The 17,500-nt window shown below is 38.9% G+C and overlaps 1 long non-coding RNA gene and 1 pseudogene across 1 annotated transcript in view; one reads left to right on the top strand and one right to left on the bottom strand.

The window, feature by feature from the left end:
• LOC137967630 (uncharacterized) overlaps positions 1-15,362 on the bottom strand; it is a 15,439-nt pseudogene extending 77 nt beyond the window's left edge.
• Positions 1-17,500, top strand: part of LOC137967897 (uncharacterized) — a 191,754-nt gene that overhangs the window by 4,378 nt on the left and 169,876 nt on the right. The gene's annotated exons all lie outside the window — the stretch shown is intronic.

The raw sequence follows: 17,500 nt of genomic DNA, 5'->3' as shown, positions 1-17,500 counted from the left end.
GGCTAAATCTATATATTGCCTACACATTTACCACCACTTCCTACAATAGAGCTATTTCTATATATATGTGTATTTTTTTTTCTGTTAATCGGCAAAATACATAGTTACATACGTTACTACAATACTCCTTACCAGGAGTGGGTCTAGGGGAAGGGTGCAGAGGGTCCGCACTCTCCCTTAAAATGACTTGTGGCTTTCTAATACAACTGGTATTCTAAAAAAAAAAAAACCTAACGAGTCAGGTACGCCATTGCTCAGTCGTGCACCCCCTCTTAAGAAGATTTCTGGATCCGCCGCTGTTCACACTCACAGTACGACTACGACGACTACAGTACTTACATTGCTTACGATACGGATTTCTTAAGCTACTGACGATTCAGTACTCTAGTTGCTACAATAGAGCTAGCGAACAAATATTTTCCAAAAATCTCCGGCAGATACTCCAATGATGTAGTCATCACATTCCCATCTGTCGTCGTTCGGCGCAAGTGACCAATGAAATGTGCTGGGTTGATAAGCAGCATGTTTATACAAACTGGTTTCGTCATCGCCGGGATGTCCCCATTTTCCCTCATTCCACGATTGGCAGCCGGTCGCTAATTTCGAGTTGTCATTTTTCATTCGCACGAACGATCCACACGAAGAAGGCCTTACATCCTTCTGTCCAGTAAAGTAGCGCACTACAGATTCGCCGGTGCTGTTAGTAACTGTACCCACGTGAAATATGCGCCCCCCTTTTTTGCTGCAATAGAATCTTATTTGTCTGAAAGGCAAGTGTACGAACAACTCGTTCAACGCGGTCTTCGAAAGGACCATCTCATCGCTTGCTATTCCGCGTTAGGAAGTCTTCACCGGAAGCATGGTTGGGGGAGTTGAGCTCTTCATTACAATGTTTGAGATAAGCAGCCATCCCCCTAAAACGAGAATCACATCAAAAGGTTAGCGTAGAGGTAGGTTAAAGTTTTTTTTTTTTTCCGTGTCGGTTAAAGTCTTGCCTGTCACTCCCCTGGTAAGTGGTGTCTTTGTGCATAGAGCCTTCTGCACGTATTTCCTTAGGATCGAGAGGGTAGTGGAACTGCGTAGATTTCTCTGGTGGACACAGTAGAATCATTAACTTAGCCTGCAATGGCGTCGAAAGTCATGTAACGCGAATGGCGTTTTAGTGGATCCTTAAGCAAAATATACCCTTATGGAGCTCAATAATGGAAAGTCAGTTGGATAAACTAGGCACGAATCTCAAAAGCGAAGAGTACTGGACTTCGACAACAATCTATCACCCGTCGAGACGAAATCAAAGTGAGCTGTATTTACCTGAAGTACATGGTAATTTGACACGATTGAGTTTCTTGTCTTCACGCACGCAATGAAATAGGAAGAGGTTTTCGCCTCTAAGAGCAAATATGTTGTTTAATTTGTTTCAATAAATTTTTCGCTGGAAAAGGATTCTGTGGTATTTTCTGCCTTTGTGAATTATAATATCATGTTGTGTATTGAATTTTCAAGCGTAAGGTTGAAATGTGATATGGGAGAAGTTTTTTAGTATTGCTCTGTAAGCAGGAAGGGTTCACTGGCCTGTTGGAAGCGTGCTTGAGTTTAAACAAAATGAGCTCCAAAATCAGTGAAAACTTGTGACGCAGATGAATAATAAAGTAGCTGCTATTTCCAAAATGATGGAATTACCTGACTTTCCAAGACGCGTACGACGTTATTTATCACCAGGTAATACCTGGTGATAAATAACGTACGCGTCTTTGAGAGTAAATTTTGACTTTGCATAAACAAGAGTTGGGCGATTGTGATCTTTGTTTTGACTTTGCTCATTTCATTGTCAAACTTTATAACACTTGACAGAAAAAGAAACTTACAAAAACCCGGTATCTTGCCATCATTTGACACAGATGCTTCACTGTTTGCCGAGTAAACATGCCGCGGTAACTTAATCACGGCGCCTGCTGAATTCCGGCCATGTCACTTTCGATTTTGCAATTTACTTGAACGTAGCAAAAATCTCCCATAATGTTTGTCGCTGATCGTAACTTTTTATATTCTATATTCACGGTTCAAAATTAATGTTGTTTTCATGTCGTAAATATTTTATTCTCGATCGACCGTCCCGGAAACTTCCTTCTGCTCTTTCTAAAAACTGTGTATCGATAGCTATTTGCTTTTTCATCGATATTTGTTTTGCATAAGGCAAGCTAACAAAATCTGTACCTTGCTGAGTTCGCATTTGTTAGCGTTAATAGTATTTTCGGTCAGATGCTTCTGTTTTTTATGAGGGGTTTATTGTTTTGGTCTCCCATCCTAACACTAACCCCGCCTGAAAGGGCTTAACTTCAGTAAAGTTTAGTATTACAAAGCTGTCAGATGCTCAGATGGCACACTTGTGGTGAAAAGAAGTTGTGCTCAAGGGAACTTGAAAATTATCAACATGTCAGCCCAGAAGCCAATGTTTCTCGCTTCTCTTTTATTTGTTATTCTTCAGAGACTGGAATGCTGTATTTCAATACCACACAATTCAGTGTCTTCTGATTTTCTGTAGCACGTACCACAGGCAACCCAGTGTATGCTTCACGGAGGCATCTCGTTTCGAATATATTCCGCAGTTCAAAGAAATCTTCCCTACAGCTTATTAAGGTAAAAGTGGTGTATTGCAGTCTCGCCTGATAGACCTTTTGTGACCACCTTGTTGCGATACACTTGGGATAGTTTTGATTGATCGAAGGAAATTTACTTGACCTTGCATAAGAAAAGTCAAAAATAAAACGAGAAAAATCTTATGGCTGTATTTATCAGAGTGACTACAAAAACCATAGCCTTAGAAGTTTGCTCAGTGTGTGCGGCTCTTGATTTCCAAAGCCACTTTGACAATGTTATCATCAATAAGAGGATAAACGCATAAATAACTGAAGTCAGTTTGTTAAATAGCCACACCTTTATCAATTATCAGGAAAATAAGTAAACAACGAGACCAGCACGCAAAAGTATCTCTTGGTAAGCTATCCTTGCTGCTTCTTTTATTGTTTTGAGTTGTCTGGTTATGAAAATGCTTAGACGGATGTCTGGGGTTACTCAACTGGATACGATCCGGAATGAATTGATCAGCCGTTGAGATACACTGAAGGTTACAGAGGTATCGAAGAAGATTCAAGAGAAAAGACTGTCATTGTTGAGCTTTCTCACGAGAAAAGACGAGAGTTGTGTGATGCGATGTGTGGAATTGGAGTGGAAGAGGAGACAGGAAGAGGAAGGCCAAAACGGAGTTGGATGGAGAACATCAGGAAAGATATCAGGATAAAGGATTTCAAGGTAACGAGTGGAGAATCCAAAGTGAGTGGACGCCTCCGCCCAGAAATGCCGACCCCACATAGAAGAAGAAGGAGGTGTGTGTGAAAGAACAAAAAGAAGAAGAAGAAGAAGAGGAAGACGACGACGACGACGACGACGACGACGACGACGACAACGACGACGACAACGACGAAGAAGAAGAAGAAGAAGACGAAGACGAAGACGAAGAAGAAGATTTGCGATCTCTGTCTCAGTAGAAAACACTGTCTCTTACCTCCGTTCGTTGTCATGTCACAGTACACTTTCAATGGGTTGCCAGTCTTCTTAGGGTCGATCCAGTACTTTCCGTCTCCAAATGAATCTCCAGAATCCAGGACGTCTTTGCAGGATTGAGCAGGCAGATGAGAGTACAGTCCTCGTGTCGCTTTGTCATAGAACAAAACATCATTACCAGTTAATTTTGTGGTAGAATATAACTTACTTTATAGGAAACTTGATAGAACAAAAGAAATTCAGTAAAAAACAAGAAATAAAACAATCTGGCGAGAGTGGATCCACTACAATATGTGGCTTCAGCTTGCGCGTGACGGAAATAATTCGCTTTCCGGCAAATCGAAAGTTAAATCTTAAAGACTCCCGAAAGGCGGAGTTAACTATTACTGAGGACGTTTGGGGCATGAAATACTCTTCCTTTTTCCATTAGTTTAAGCATGCTCCTAATGTTTCAGCGGTTTGAAATTTTACTTCATGCTCATTACAAGACCAAGCTAAGTTCTCATCGGCCGACAAAGATACACCGGTAGCGCGCTCGTACAGTGCACGCTCTTTTTGCCTTTTATAAACGTTTTGTCGTCCGATCTTTAGAAGGTGCTTTTTCTTATAATTTTAGAAATTCAGTGGTTTTCACCCACGTGACAAGGCAGTCATGCTGGATGGCAACGGAGCGTTTTCACTCACGTGACCAGCAGACATAGTGGATTACTGAAACAAAAGAAAGTATTTGGATAAAAATAGAGTTCAAATCCCAGAGGATTAGTTTAGAACACCAACATGGCTGCCGTGACGTCATGTGAAAACGCTCTGTACAATTCTTGGTTTTCACATGACGTCACGACCGCCATGTTGGTGCCCTAAACAAAGAAAAGGCGGCCATGTTGGTGCCCCGACCAAATCCTCCGGGAATTTAACTCTATTATTATGCAAACGCTTCCTTTTGTTTTCGTTGAAAAACATGGCTGTTGATCACGTGAGTGAAAACCAGCAATACAATTTCTTTTCGCAGTATTGCATAATAATTAACAATAGCCCTTATTCACGATAGCCGCCAGGTTGGTTTTCAAATTGTCATGCAAATTAGCCATGTGTTATGCTGGGGGGGCAAACATTTGAATAAAGGCAAATTGCGGAAAATCGTTTCGTCGAAATATTGAATTAACACTGCGAAAAGTACATTTTAGAAACCTTTTATAATAATTTTCTATCTCTTCATTGCCTCCGACATTTTGACTTTCTACTTCTTTATCTGCTAATTTTTCATTTAAAAAAATCGAAGTAACTTGTTTAAGCATTCTATTTTACTACTTAGGTGATAAACATTCAATGAACATGAAACAAATCATCTGTGTGGCTAAGATGTTCGTTATAACCTCTCGAACTTGTGTCAGGTCTGCCCCCTCAGGAGTGCATAGCTAATCTGCATGATAACAGCAAATCCAACATGACGGCTATCGTGAATAAGGTCTATTATTCCATGAGCGTGCGTTGGATATGAGATAACAATCTTAGCCAACAAGCAGGAGTGGGATAATTGTTTTATTAAAAACGCCCACAAATTATGGATAGATCTCTCCTACTTCATTTTTAATTTTGTATTCCTGCAGGAATCATTCGGGAAAGTTCTAGATCATCGATGATTCATCGATTTTTGAAGTGAAGTCACCGGCTTTTCACTATAAAGACATGATGATAATTGCGAGATTATCAAACCTCCGGACATCCTATCCCAAGCAGATTGCACGAGTGAACACAAGTGTACCTCTTTCATTGTCCCAGCTAGCACTAGTGATAAGCCTGGGCCGTAGACAGAACTCGGAGGCGAACCGAGGCACTTGCCTCATTCATTTTTTTCGTGAATTTTTTAAAATAATGCGTGATTCCAGTGTTGTCTTTAAAATGCACTTATTATAAACACCTGAAATACCTACGAAGAAAACTTAACCATGAACATTGTCTCAGTCATATATATTTTTCTGGCTACGGCCCTGTAAGCTTCTGTCAGGGATCCTTTGCTTACATCTTTTTTGCCTCATTAGAGTAAAACCAAACCAAAGTAATAACTTTGGCCAATCAAAAAGGACGGATGCAATACTGTAAACCAATCAAAACTCGAAGTAATTACAGGTAGCCGACACAAAGCGCGGGAAAATGTGCACGCGCGAGCCACGATTAGTTTTGGTTTCACTTCTGATTGGTTGAAAAAGAGACGCGATAATTCTGAACCAGTCACTGAGTGAAGTAATGCAAAGCCAAAGCAATTCGCTAATTACTTTCGACACTCGATTGAAAACCGCTCTAATCAGTGAACCAAGAATGAGGGAAGAATAAAATACTGAACATTGAAAGTGCATTGCATTATGGCGGAGTAGCCGCAGTTATCTCTGATATATACACTGTTTACCGTAAGATAATCTCTGAGCCATGATGCTCCAAATTTATGGAAAATGCGTGGAATCATTTAGCACTTTTGCCACCCAATAATTTACAGGTTTTGACGGCTAATAACCCGCTCGTTATCCGAACTAAACCACTTAAAATTATAGTGAATTCTTAAACAAAACCTCCGTAATCCGTACGTTTTCATGCCGCGGCGGTGGATGGAGTCACTGCTTGAGCCAACAGTTTAAACAGTTATCATCTTAACAGTCACAGCAACCTCAGCTCAAGCTTTTGACTTTCATGAGAATTTTTAACAATCAACTATGTTCTGACATTCACATCATTCTAAAAAGCGACTCACGTTGGCAACGCTTTCCTTTGTAGCCAGTATGGCAATGAGTGCTATCCGTATACTTCCTTCCCTTTTCATGAGAAATATCGACGCATTTCACCTGAAAGCATACAAAAATTTATGTTTTTTGAAAGGTCCTCGGTTAGTATTTGCGCGTTTTGAGTAAAAATTCAAAGGTGCAATCGGTAATTCAAACATTCAATTTAGCTGTTCCAACCTTCCATTCAACAATTCAAAAATTCAATTTGGTAATATTAAGCAATTCAATTCAATTAGGACAAAGGCCGTTAGCTTTAATCAATGTTTAGGATTCTTTCTCTATTGGTAAAACAATGGCCTGTGACTTTTGACGCCAACTGAATACTTGAACTGCCGAATTGAATGTTTAAATTGTCGAATTGAAAGCTTGAGTTGTCGAATTGAAAGTTTGAGTTGTCGAATTGAAAGTTTGAATGGTGTGTTTGATTTTTGATACTAAAAAAAAACGCACCTTATTTACATCCTCGAGCCGCAGCCTGTGTGGATTAGTTGTTATCAATCCCGCCACTCAACTTTGCGACCCGGGTTCAACCCTAGCCTACGTAAAGTTTCAGTCAATCTCAATCTGATCCCGCGGGTTTTTCTCCGGGTTCTCCGGTTTTCCTCCCTCATCAAAATCAGTTCTCAGTCAATTAGTAGTACATCCGCCTATGACAGGATACCTTAATCCTTCCCTTTCGTTCAATTAAATGAATAAACTTTCCGTTATTATTTCAACTGACCTTAATTGAGCCATAGTAGTTGGACCCTTTCATCGCTTTAAAATCACTGGGTTCCATTTGGCGTGTTATGTTGCTCAGTTCACAGACGCGTTTGTTCGATTTACCAGTAGCGGGATGGACGTTGAATGACTCGCACGTCTTGGTATCGATGCATTGCACCTGGCATTCAAACTCGTCACCAACAAAATCTGAACTTATGTTATGACCAACCAAAGCGTGATCTAAGGAAATAAGGAAAGACTTAGTATGCTGTCTATTATGAGTTCTCGTCTTTTTTTTTTCCTTGTAATTTTCCTCATTGCTTGGGATACTTTAAGGCTATTACCATATAACTTGATACTTGACATTGAATTTTTTTTTTAACTTTGCATGATTGTTCCCTTCATTCTAGCCAATCGAAATAAGCAACATAAAATTCATCCCTTACCCTACGATTAGCTATATATAGAGGCCCTTTGATGTTCCTAGATATGTCGGAAAGAGGGAGGGACTTCAGCCAACCGCTTCGAATTTCTTTGTTGAGAATGCTTTAAAACTTCAAATGTATTTTGGTGTGAATCACCGCAAGAACAAACTGTCGGGCTACTTTAAAACAACACTGACAAACACATAACAACCAAAGATTCCAATCATTTCCTTGGAAACCAAGAGAGCTCATACTTTTTAAAGTGCCCTTTTCATCTTTTACCGAAAAATTTATAGGTTTCTGGCAGACTAGTTTGTGTAACCGAAAAACAGAGGAAATACTCATTGGAATTTAGACAGTTAAGCCCCGTCTACAACTTTATGACAACTTTATGTGGCAAATATATTTGATGGTGTAGATAGCACAACAAATATTTGTTGGCAAGTCGCAGTTAAGTGGGTCAGCAATGCCTTTGGACAGCAGAGATAAAACAGAAACAAGGCGAGGTTGCCTGGTCGTTCTCCAATGGCGCTAACCAAGAGACACGAATTTGCTACCTTTTATGTGACGAGTCGTCTACACGAGAAATTTTTCGTAAGTGACAACTTTTATTTATAACATGAAAGCTAAAGCCCCGTTTACACGAGCAATTTTTATGTGACAATTTTTGAGTGGCAACTTTTATTTGCTAGTGTAGACGAGGAAATTTGGCCAATTTTATGTGACGACTGTATTTGCTGAAAAGCTGGAGCGTTTGGTTAGCTTTTACGTGACAAGTAAAAGTTGTCAAATAGGAAAAATTGCTTGTGTAGACGACTCGTGAGATAAAATTTGGCAAGTTCGAGCGTCCTTAGTCTAAATGCCATTGGAGAACGACCGATGATGCGTATAGCGATTGATCATGTGCCAAAATAAAACAAACAGGTTTGACAAGTCGAAACTGGACTCACTCATTCATTTCCGGTTGGATGAGTAAGTCGAAGGAAGTCGAAGCGGTTGGCAGAGGTCCCTAGCTCTTCCCGACTTATCTACGAAGATAAGTAAAGTAAAAGGCCATTTCCGAGTTCATGTCTGCCTCCTCTTCAGAGCGAGTCTAACTGCGAAGTTTTTGTGATGGCAATTAGTTCTACTTTACATATGAATGAAAATTAATTTTCATGATAAAATCTTCGCACTTAGACTCCCTTTGAAGAGGAGGCTAACATGAACTAGGAAATGGCCTATTGCAGGTATTTTCTAACGCCTTGCCGGAATATCTCATCCACGAGCTCGTTCGCATTGAGAAAAAGGCGATCTCAATCATTATGCCCGGCACGATCTATAATAATAATAATAATAATAATAATAATAATAATCACGGGAGAGAAAGAAACCAGATATTTGCTGCAGAAGAGCCAAAAGTGGATCCTATGACAGACTGTGGAAACTGTAAAACGATTATATCGTAATTATAAATATATTGTACGAAAGGACAACGGAAAAAGAACTTGATATATTGTTAGAACGTTACACGAAAGAAAAGGCTATAAGAAAGCTGACACTTCTAACATTAAATTAGCCTACGGTGATACTCCGCAAAGTTATAAGATGTAACTCATCGAACAACTTAATATAAAAATGTCCATAATAATAAGTAGAAATTTATATAGCGTCTTCAACCAATGTCCAAAGGCGCTTTACAACAATAAAAATCAAAATTAAAAACAATAAACGCTAAAGAAATGCTAGTAAAAACTACATCAAAGAAAAAAAAAACCTGTCAATAATAACTATACTAGTATTGAACAATTAAGTCTTAAGCTTAGATTTAAACACATTCACGTCAGTGCTCAACTTAATAATCTAGTGGCAAATTATCAAGAGCCCATCAGTAGGAGCTTACCTCCCCCATACAAGCCCTATGAGTCAACCTTTGCCCGTATATTTCTATTTTTAGAACGCCACGAGTTGTTCGGCACTGCACACGCTGTTTAAAATAGCCAATCAGAATAAATTCATTGTCTAACGAAGACAAAAATAGCAAAAACAATGTACGCAAATTGTGCGAATTGATGTAAATTAATGTAAAGGTCAGAGGCTCCTGATGAAGGGTTGGTTCTAAAAATAGAAAGATACGCGCAAAGGTTGACTCAAGGATATAGTGCAAATGGAGGCTCCTACTCATGGGCTCCTGAAATTATTCCATAATTTAGGAGCTACAACGGAAAAAGCTCTACCACAATAATTCTTGAGACTCTACCCAGGGACATTTAAAAGGTAATTATCAGATGATCGAAACCTGCGAGCAGGAATGTAACGCTAAAGCATATCACAGATATACAGGGGAGCTAAAGTGTTGAGTGCTTTATAAGTGAGGAGCAATTATATCTTGTAAACTATACGCTTCTCAATTGGTAGCCAATGAAGCTGACGTAACACTGACGTAACTGGGTCGTATTTACGACCAACAAAAACCAACCGAGAAGCACAATTCTGAACCATCTGCAACCTCTTAATTGGGTAGCAAGGGGGGCCAACAAGTAGCGAATTACAGTGGTCCAACTTACAAGTAAAAAACACGTGCTGAGTAGAGTCTTAATATTCGCTTGCGACAAATATCTCTTATTTCTAGCAATATTCCTAATATGAAAAAAGCAGATTTACTAATAGCAGCGACGTGAGACGTAAGTGTCATGTTGTCATTGAAGACGTTTCCCAAATTTCTCGCGGATGAAGTAGATACTACATGCTCATCGCCAACAAGTAAATTAAAGATCAAGCTGTGGGTGAGAGCGGTGTCGCGCTCCAATGACCCATACCTCCATTTTACTATTATTAAGTTTAAGCTTTTTAGATTGCATCCACTTATTTATATCCCTAATGCAGGAAACAGCAGAAAGTTTGTCAACCGTCGAAGATGACTCAAATCAAAAGTGAAAGATAAATTTGCGTGTCGTCTGCATAGAAGTGAAAACACACCCCGTGAAATGTCCCCAAACGGTTACGTGTGCAGTAAATACAAAACAGATCCTAAGACTGAGCCTTGAGGTACACCACAAAAAGGATCTCGAGTAGTGGACTTTCCTTCCCGAACCATCACAAACTGCTTTCTATTAGTGAGGTAAGATTTAAACCAGGAAAGTGCTGTGCCACCTTCTTCAATAAAGGGAATCAACAGCGCTTCCTTGTGAACATTCGCGACAGTTCCTGTCTCCAACGAAAGATAGATCATTTCACTTGTCACGGGTAGAAGGTCAGGAAGGCAGAATTTGATTTAATTTCAAATTGATTCTGATTTGATTGGGGGGGGGGGGGGGGGGGGGGAGACTCCCATATTATAAGGGGAGGGATACTCGTCGTCTCGCTTAGTGGTATAAATTTCCAATTTTGGTCTCACTTAGGGTGTTCTGGTTAAAACGCAATCATATATGGCCGTGAAGGTCTCCTTTAGGTTTGCGCGCGAAGAAACATAAAAGTGTGTCTTTACACACACGTAGGTGAAAGTATTAGATGATAATGTCTTTGCCATCATTAAAAGGCACTGTATTTTTTTTATATATCTGCGTTTTAATATGGTCTCTTTTAGGGGTAAGAAAACAAAAACCTGTGCCACGCCCAGATTGGTCTCCTTTAAGGGTTTAATTTAAAATTTCCGACGCCGACGAGCATCCCTCCCCTTTTTTACATGGGAGTCCCCCCCCCAGGCACCAATGGTGGATCATATTGAATCATTATGTGACAAGCTTTTCCGTAGTATCGCATCCGATAAAGACCACAGGCTGAACAGCTTACTTCCGCCAATAGGCCAAGGTCGGAACGCTATTATACTTGCACTGGCCCATTTGTTTTGTTTGATCACACATTATTCACTCGGAGATAGCGAACCAAACAGATTGCTTGAAACACTAAGATCACACCCAGTATGCGTAATCCAAGCAAAACAAAATGGCCGGCGTAAACTCGCCAGTATTTCTGAATCGGAAATATTGAGAACACAAGATGATGCTGTGCTACGGAATACAAAGAGGGCCACAAAATTTGGCATGAAAGTTTTCAAAGGTAAGAGAAGAGTTTATACTTTTGCCAACCAGTGTTCGACTTCGTTTTTCCAATTATTATTGCTGAAAATTAAACAATCTTCACGCCAACAATTTGCTTCACTCGGAGTAATTCTGCTTTGTAGGGCTGGTCGCCCAGCAAAACGAATTTGTTACTGAAATCGACGAACTAAGAAAATATCTTAGAAAGTTCCACATGGCTGCAAGGAAACAAGACTGGTCATTTTACAACGAACCAATGCCGATCTTGTAACCCCCCCTCATTTTTCCTGATTTTGCAACTTTACTCGTTTATATCTTTGCTTCCGGACGTTGATTTTTGTCATTTTTTGCATGTTAGCTTAGATTAATTAGTTTGTCTTTCAAATTTAAAAAAATACTGAAGGTGAAAAAAAATTAGAGACATTTTTAAAAAAACTTACTTTTCCTAAAAAACTGACCTTTAGATTTTGTTGAATTTTAAATATTTTAGAAATTATTTCTAACATTATCTGGTAACGCTGAAGGGAAGAATCACCGTCCCCTTTTTATAAAAAAAACACCATATATCTTGATTTTAAGATTCAAAGAAATGCCTTATATCGTTGCCATGGTAAAGTTATTTTGTACCAAAATGTGATGTGAGAAATCTATGATGGGTACTTAATACCCTCGCCAAATTTTGTCTCCATATCATTACCGTAACTGCATCTGTAATTAAACTCCTGGACAACTTGAAAATTCGTACTCAACTTAACGATCATGTACCACAGAAAACAAGACATAGAAATACAAAGTTACAAGCAAGATACTTAAAGCTTCAGAAACGCCAAAAAACACCAAATAAACCACTTACTACGAATGTTACCGTTTACCGGAAAAAAAACTTTCACAGGTTTGCTCACCAGTTATCTGAGTTTTTGCCCCTTTACCTACAAATTGGGGTTAATCAAAACCTTGATTGATAGAACTTTTAAGATAAACAACACTTGGATGGGGTTCCATACTGATCTTCAAAAATTGTCTGTCATTCTGCGGAGGAATCTCTTCCCTGAAAACCTTATCAACAAATATATTTCTAAATATATTCAGACAGCAGTCAAGAGAGGGAAAACACAGTCTCATTCAGGAATCGAGCCCCAGGAAACACCTAAGTATTTCTTTAAAATCCCTTACGTTGGGCACTTCTCAGTCACGGCACAGAGGTGTATACGCAAACTTGCTAATCGGTTATGTAAACCTATTGATATAAGGTTAGTCTTCACTACTTTCAAAGTCAGGAATCTTTTTAATGTGAAAGATGCTGTCCCTGTAGGGCTTCGCACGCGTGTGGTCTATAAATTTTCGTGTGCAAGTTGTAATGCTTGTTATGTTGGTGAAACCAGCCGACACTTCTCCACGCGAGTGCGCGAGCTCTTACTTTCAGACAGATCTTCGAACGTTTTTAAACATCTGCAGAGTTCAGAGTTTTGTAAGGCATCCTGCACACCGGATTGCTTCGAGATCCTGGACTCTGCAGCCACTAAGTACCAAGTGAAGCTTAAGGAATCCATGTATATAAAATGGGAGAAGCCCGATCTCAACCAGCAGGTGAAACACATTAATCTGACTCTCTCCCTGTAAGGAACTAAGCGTCACTCATTTAAATTTTTGTTTTGTTCTGTTTTGATTTAATACGCAATATTGACAACGCAATGTAACGAAGTTTGTAAGATCGCGCGCGCTTTAAATTCAACGACGATTTCAAAAAATGTAACACTGAAGAAGACGGATGTACCGTCGAAACATGTCTGGAAAATTAAAGAAAGTTGTTATGTTTATACGACTATCTATAAAGACGAATGTCTAATGAAGCGACAAAATGAACAAAGAGAATTGCATATCATTAGGCAACAGAACTTAAGTACATTGAATAGACGCGATAACGAAGCAAATACCGACTAATTACCGCATTCGGAATTTAGGCAAATTTACAAATATCTCACGCACGGGATGAACTACGCGGTACTTAGCGACGACAAATGACAGCAAATTTCATAGAGCAAAAAAATTGCAAATGTAGCAAAACTTGTTGGGAAATATTTAGTGAAATGAAAAAAAATATATTTCTCGTGTCTACAGTATCTAAGGACAGAATATGTTTATTTGTTTGACAAAAGGAGGAACTATTTCGAGCCGCCTTAAATCGACTTTGAATGGTTTTCTTCTGCAAATGCTGTTGAGATCAGTTCGTGAGTATATACTAAAGTAATTATTCTTTTCAATCTCGGTGGATAGTGGCAGAATATTTACCTCGCTGCCTCGCGCCTCGGTAAATATTCTGCCACTATTCACCTATTCAAAGAATAATTACATATTACAGTATGGTGTCCTTGGTCCGCGAATTTTCTGAAAATGATATTATATTTCCTCATTAACTAAAGTACCACCAAAAACAAGTCTGTTCAATGATTTCTTGATTATTCTTCTTTCACATGACGAAATTTCGGCTTTCCTGCTATTGGTGCTTGGTGTAGAATTCAAGTTTGTTAACAGGTGTGTTAATTTGTTTTCTAGAAAGTCTCTACTCAGTAGTGCGGCTCCGTAACTTACATGTTTACTTGGCTTGTGTAAAGATAAAACCCAACGAGAACACGTGTATTTTTGCAGAACAGATTTACACTGATAAACTAATTTCTACGGTTGGGAAGAAATTTGCTGCAGAGTTTTAAACTTTTGTTTTCTCGACTCTTGAAAAATATCAACAATTTTCGCATAGGGGTCCTTGGTCCTCAACTTATACCACTTATGACCCCAGAGAAATTAAATCTCGCAAAGCAGGTAAAGAAAACCTTCGATAAATGGAAAAGGCTTTGCTTCAACTGAATATTTTCAAAATCTTGTTTGTACATGTTTACGTACGTACGGGTTACTTTCTTTTGTATGTCTAGAATACCCACATGGTCGTATAATGAAATGGAGCTTGTGATGGGAGACGGTCAACTGAAAATAAATGCAGATTCTATACTCACAACGACATCCAACACGACTGTACCTGGGATATATCAAGGATAATACAGAATAAATAAATTTTCAGCTTCCTACAGAAATTATCGGGATTCACAGGTACTTTTTTTGGGCTGCTTACATGATTCGCGGACCAAGGACCAAATTCACAGACGAAGGGCTCAGCGATTATGTTCGACATCTTTCAAATTACAAGAGAAATATTTTAGTTTGGAACTTGCCATTTTAATATTATCGCAAGAAACGAAAAAGCTATCTTCATGGAAACTTTCAGTTCGTTACGTTTGATTCAGGTAAGATATTCAAGATTATCCTTTTTTCTTGCGGACCGCGGACACCATACTGTACTCATGCAGCAATATTAGGATATGGCCTCAACGCACTACGTAATCATTCAGTAGCAATCGAACACACCTACAACTTCGTTTATTTTAGCTTACGTTTGTTATGTCCAAAAAAATGACGAACTTCATTTATTATCACCCTACGTTAAATTACCATTAATCGGCTTATTAGCGTTTGACTTGGACCATATAAAATATATACTCAGGCTTAGAGTCTATTCCAAACATCCTTTCTTACGGGTCAAAACATTTTATGAACGTTCTTAGATTTCTTTTAACATTAAAATGTGATAACTTTCAACCACAGCTCAGTAGAAAGACTTACCGACTTGGGCCTCAAAAACACGTCCGCAAAAGTCGTCGCTCGTTCGAAGGAAAGCAACGTTGATCATAGCATTCAAGCAGAAAAGTATCAAATGAATATTAACCAATAGTGAGGCTGCCATATCAGCGACTGCCAGCGCTATTCAGATATTTAAGGCCTCTTTGTCAACAGAGCTACCTGCATTGCTGGTGTACTGCCTGGCTTACCGAGTCTCGGGTGTGACCTTAAGTGGAAAAGTCTTGCGCAAACTGTTTTATTATTAAACAGTTCAGAGTTTTAATTAATGAAATTTATTATTCCACCATTACGCCATTTTACCATATTTGGTCAAGAGAAGCGCAAAATACGAGACGATAATAAACTGTACATAGTGTCCCCATTTGACCGGTGTAGAGCAGAGCAAATACGGATGGAACGGAAGTTTTTCAACCGAAGTAATTGTTTTCAACACGATGGAAAGCCTTAGAATGATGCATGTAGTCTTGGAGGAGGATACTTGAACATTATTTTTGAAGTTGGATTTTGACATCTAGCGCACTTCACAATATTAAGTTATTCCAAATTTTAACGGCAATTCTTAAGAAAGATTTTTTTTGCCGGAATATCTATTCTTGAACGTTTAAGATAATAATTTCGTCTTAGCGATGATCTCATCTCGTAAGAATGAACATCACCTTGATGGCTGAATAGGTTATATATAGTAGGAGGTGTAACTCGTCATTTCGTTTATCCAATCAAATAAAGGACATTTGGCTGGCTTTTTGCGCTGTCAGGGAAAAATACTACACAGCTCGCAAAATATCCGCCCGTACTATATGTTAAGCCATCGAATAAGATGTATTTAATGAAACAATTATTCCATTCCCCACTTGTTGGGTATAAGCCAACAAGGCACCACCCGCCTCTTCGACTGTTTGCCCATCTCATATCCAACTCTCGCTCGTGAAATAATATCCTGTTGGCAGGCAAAGATGGGACAGTGTCAATAACTGAACTATAGTCTTCCTTTACTTTTTATCAATCTTCATTTCAACTCTATTTGGGCGTCAGATAACTTAAGTTATAAGGGATTCTTTGCGGAAGTCAACTCTTACATTTTGTTTCATGTGACATACGGTCTTGTTGCAGAAGGCATCGTGCCATTTCTTGGGTGGCAAAGGTGCTTATGATCCCACACATTCTATGTAAAATTTCGAAATGTCAAAGCATCATTGTCGAATCATTGCCCAGAGATTATGTGGTATATTGGTTCCACTAGCTCATTTTGCAATGCACTTGCAATAGCTAAGCGCTGACTCCCCGTTACGTCTCCTATTGTCCGCATTAATTTGCCAACCAGAGATCTATTGGCTGCCGAAACAACGCATTCTTTTGTTCTGTGTTTCGCACAATTTAAATATTAAAATAATTGTTTACAAACATTGAATATCGCTATGTTTCAGTACTTTATTCTCAGCTAGCTAATATTAAGAAAGTCTATAAAGCGAAAGCATTGTACCACTGAAGCCGAGGCAATGCAAACAAAGATTGCCCTATATAACTATAGTTGTTATAAAATTGATCCGAACTGAATAAGCAAAACAGAATGTGTATTACTAGCGTTGAATTGACGATCGGTTTATCTTTAAAGCGAGCCAGAACTAAAAACCAGGATGATATTCCTGAAACAATCCCGGTAGACTTTACTGTCGTCATGGCCGACGTAATGGACGACCGCCCATTTCGGGGACTGGAACTTACGATTAGTAATGGTAATAGGACTGAGTGAGTCCAATGCGGTCTGCAATAATACGAGTGATAATAACAAAATCGTACGACCGCGCAGCTGGAGTCCGATTTGTTAATCAGGAGTATGATTACAAAGTAACTGAATTGGACGACACAAAGCCCTCTTACTAATTAATCATAAAAAAAATACAATTTGCGAGAAAAGAAGAAGAAGAGCTAAGTTATGAAAGAAAGGAAAATTTGCATTAAAAGACTGAGAAAGCAGGCGTAAAATGTGTAATATCGCTCTGAAAGAAAGAAAGAAAGAAAGAAAGAAAGAAAGCCCGCCCGATTTAGGAGTCTGTTCACTGTTTCTATGATGATTGAAACTAAGGATGTGATTGTTTTTTCAAGATGGTTTTTACTACGTTTACCTCTGCCAAATTTATGCGTGTAGCAAATTGGATAGTGATCGTTTAGACCATAGACTGGAACAATATTTTCGCTGATTCTATCTTCGTGTGTTGTGTATAGATGATCTAATAAAGTAGATGTTTTCTTGTATTCTCTCGTTGCGGTGTTTATTAATTTCTTCAAGCCTGCATCCCGGAATATCTTGATGAGCTTGCAGATTGCATTC

Source organism: Montipora foliosa, chromosome 8, assembly GCF_036669935.1.
Source record: "Montipora foliosa isolate CH-2021 chromosome 8, ASM3666993v2, whole genome shotgun sequence".
Classification (NCBI taxonomy): Eukaryota; Metazoa; Cnidaria; class Anthozoa; order Scleractinia; family Acroporidae; genus Montipora; species Montipora foliosa.
This window is presented reverse-complemented; position numbering and strand designations above follow the sequence as displayed.